The following is a 4,254-nucleotide window of genomic DNA, read 5'->3' as shown; positions in this document are numbered from 1 at the left end:
CCATCCTCAGCTCCCCAGTCTGCATGTGTGCCAGGAAAAGCCCAGCCTCTCTGTGTTAAAGTGCTTCCAGTGTTTAGTTACATTCCCCCCCTGAGGGACAGTAGATCTGACCTCTGACTCCATAACGAGCAGGGAAGTGTTGACGCTTGGGCTGTCCGGCCGTCTGGGGATCCGCTTCCTGATGCGACTCCCAGCCAGAGGCCTGAAGGCGGCGGGGTCGATGTTTCTGTTGGAGGAAACACAGGAAAGCGTTGTTGACCTGCGGACCTCTGCTGGTTGGAAAGCTGTTGGCTTCCACGCCGCTCTGATGTCGCTGTAAAACATTTAAAGATAGACAGGACGCTGTCTGGCGCCTCTCTGCTGCAAGAAATGCATCAGTTACAAATTAATGGCATAAATATAAAACTTTTATCTTCTTAGGAACAAAAAATAAGGAGCTTAATGTCACACATATTGAGAATTTTCTAAGGTTCCTTTGGCGGCTAAAAAAAACAATAAAAAGGATTTATTCTCATTTGTTTCTGGTCTTTAAAGAAGTCACCGATATAAGAACCAGTGTTTGCTTCTAGTAAAAACATTTTATTATGAAAATTTTATGAAAATCTTCCAGTAAAACTAGAACATCATGTATGGTGAGCCGTTTTAAGTCAAGCAGTCAAAAAATTTGGAGCAATATTTATGGTTATTCAGCTTGTTAAAGAGAAAAATGAGGGTTATTTTTTCACTATGTCAATTGACCGTTTCTCAATATGCGTACTTGTGCGTTCTCATGTGCTCGTGAAACGCCATCAGCCTCAGCACTAGTACTGTTCCAATTCACAAGAACATAAGACAGAGAACGGACAAAGTCCCCAGATGGCGTTCTCGATCCTCCCTATATACCGAGTATGCTTCAAAGCAGACTTATCCATTGAGATTGACAGCTATCCCAGCATGCACTGCGGCAGCAGCAGCTTCCAGGTTAGCGCTCACAGAGCTCAGGGTATTAAGTTCAAACATCTCTTTTCTGTTGCCGTTGTTCAATAAAAGTACGTTTAAAGATCATTTGAGGCAACAATATTATACTTTAAAGCTCACTATATGGCCCATTTACTGATTTAGTGCGTAATTTAAAACATGTTTTCCGAAGTTGAGAGGACCGTGGCAACCAGCGGACCTCCGAGGGTAATGGCAGCCAGGGCTAATCCTAGCCCGTCTCTCTGCATAGCCGCGTGTGAAGGACCGCTGCCTCTGATTTTATTTGGCAAAATGTTTGTTTGATTTGTGTGTATCTGTCTGTGTCAATTGTTAATTCCCCCACTAAATGAAAAAGTAAGAATTAATTGTTATCTAGGGACTATTAATAACAGGAGGTTCAATGCAGCTCCAGACGAGCTGAGCGTGTGGTGATGTCATCAGTACGTTCCTGTTCCAATTGACCCAGATTTCAGCTGCATGCTCCTGTTCTCCCAGGATCCATACTATCCTCGCCACACAACTCCGTACTCGCATTCTAGTGAATTCAGAAATGGCCATTCATTCATTTAGATTGTCAATTTAAGAAAATTGTCAGCAAACTAATTTGTTTTATTATAATTAAATATTTAGTTTGTTAAATAAATGCTTCTTTTGGAGCTAAATACTTTTTTACCGCCCAGAATTTCCCAGATGCTGCAGGCCGGAGAACAAGCTGGGGGCCGGTCCAGGTTAGAGGAAAACAGAGCAGGCAGGAACAGTCCAGGAATCCAGGAGACCTCAGCTGATCGGAAGTTACGATCCAAACAGGAACAGAGGGAAAAGGGATTCCAGGCATGCACAGATGCAGACGGAAAGGCTCTGTGGTTGAGAGAAACAGAGACGAGACATGGTGCCGGGATTTCTGCAGGAAACTTTAAACTGGTCTCCCCTTGGAGCCAGACTAACGGGAATAAAACTGATCCTCGCCGCATTCTGAGCCAAAACCCTGAGGGCTCCGCGGAGAAGGACGACCAGGACACAATCAGAAGACGAGACAAACACGCAAACGCTGGCCACCAGGAACCAGGACCTGAACCATGGAATAAATTAACTAAACAGACAGGCTAACAGGCATAAACAAACACACAGCAAACAAACAATGATCTGGCCACGATAGCTGGGCTTGACCAAATATCAAGGAACAGATGCAAGTGGAGGAGATGAGTGATAATTAGAGTCTGGGCAGAGTTAGACTGATGAGTGAAATGAACAATTAAGGCCAGCCATGAGGGCAGATCATTACAACATTTTTCTTGCTTCATCTGGAAGCTTCGTTTGGCAGAATGATGTCAGAGGAAATGAAAGATCTAAGGAGGAGTAAAACCTCCTGGAAGGTGGTTTTTCTGTCTCTTAGTGTTCCCAGGAATGTGTAGAGATCCAGGCTGAGCTTTCCCTGAGCTCCTCTCCCAGTTTTCATCACAGAAGGTGATGACAGACATTCCCAGGTTTCCCTGCTGAGTTCCCCTGCAGCCGCCGCGTCAGGAAGAGGGTGAGTGGCGTCTGGAGACCAGATAAGAGCTGCATCCTCATTCCCAGCTCCCACAACCCCTCCCACCGCCGATCCACTCCACTGATCTTCAACCTTAATGAAGCATCTATCAGCGGAGCTTCGTTAACTCAGGCATGCAGCGTGCCCTGGCTCGTTCTGCGCGCGCTGCTGCCAAAGACCCACTGTGTGCTCTGTAATTGTGGAGCCGGCGCTCCCTCACCATGTTTCATGCCTTCAGGCTTAGGAAAAAAAAAAAAACCTACAGAGGAAGAAGCCGGATGAACAGACAAAAGATTAAAGCGACATAAAGCTGCAGACTGATGCCAGGTTCTCCGGGTGTGTTTGGAGCCTTCAGATTCCTGCGCAGGTTCCACATAAAACCTGCAGCACGTCTGCCTGCATCACAGATGGTTTACAGAGTTAAATCAGAGGAAGACGGCCGAGCGGGAAGAAAACGCACTGATCTGCCATCAAATACGCATAAAGAACGCTTGCATTACCAAACCTCCAACTTCTGGGAACCCACAGGTTAAAACCACTCCTCTGAATGTGCTGGGGGGGGTAGATCCCAGTAAAGTAAAAAAAGGTCCTATTTCTACTTTAGCTGCATAATAAAAATATGTAATATTCAAATTATGAAGTGCAACAGATGAACTGTTTTATAAACACTATTACAAATCAAATGTTTTGTTTCATTTTGATACAGTAATCATGTATTGAAGTTGAGCTCATTGAATTAATTTAGTCAGAACTTTAATTGAAACAGTTAAATTTGATTATTATTTTCTGTTCAGAAATGTACCAATGAGGTTAGAATAAAAAAAATCTGATTAAAAGGCACCAAATGTTGTTATCTGTAGTTAAAAAAACCGGTTTCATTTCATTCTTTGATGACCTCTGACCCCTCCTCTCTCTAACCACTCCTCCAGCTCCGCCTTAAAGCTTTTTTTTTTGCCTCTAACTGGATCATTAAAGTTTTTGTTTCTAACAGATTGAGGTGCTTTCAGGTTCTGCTCTGTGAATCCAGTCATCGTTTCAGTACTTTTAGTAAAACCTAAAGAAAAGAACCACTTTAATCAGAAGCTTAAAGCTCATCCGTCCGATTTTTACGTTTTAGAACAGATTCTCTTTAACCCTCCTAAACTCCAATTGTTGTTACTGAAAGCAGTTTTTAGCCGTTAGCTAATTTTAAACCACTGTGTCTTCATTCAGCACAATGATACTAGTACTAGTGCTGGGGAATAGAAAAGGGTCTATAGTTCTGATTATATTCAATCATTTATAACCATTTTATCTCGTATTTAAGCAAATATTTTGCAAGGTAGACTATGATGAACCTATTGGTGTAGTAGCTTAGACAGCTTATATAAGTGATAAACAAGATTAATTTATTTTACTGTACAAAGAAGCGGCGTCTTGTGGTTTTGCAACATAATGCTGCTTTAGGGCTTTTGACTCACACTAGTCTTCAACATGCTTTACTAAACTCAGAGAGTCAAACAGAGGCAGGCAGCTAAAAAGAGGGATTTGATTAGACTCTGGATTTAAGAAGTCTGACACAGAGCAAACAGCTATGCTACAAAACGGCTCCCTCTCCGGACAGCAGCAGAATAAACCTGTTCTATCACCTAAAGAACCACAAAAAAATGCATCAGGTTCCAAACACTGAGGTAAAGCAAGGTGTGAAACATGCAGAGAATGTTGCAAAAATAAAAACCATATCAGGCCAAAGATAATGGAGTAATTTAGTTTAAATACCTTTAGGATTT

Source organism: Cyprinodon variegatus, unplaced genomic scaffold (assembly GCF_000732505.1).
Source record: "Cyprinodon variegatus isolate N-32 unplaced genomic scaffold, C_variegatus-1.0 Scaffold317, whole genome shotgun sequence".
Taxonomy (NCBI): domain Eukaryota; kingdom Metazoa; phylum Chordata; class Actinopteri; order Cyprinodontiformes; family Cyprinodontidae; genus Cyprinodon; species Cyprinodon variegatus.
This window is presented reverse-complemented; position numbering follows the sequence as displayed.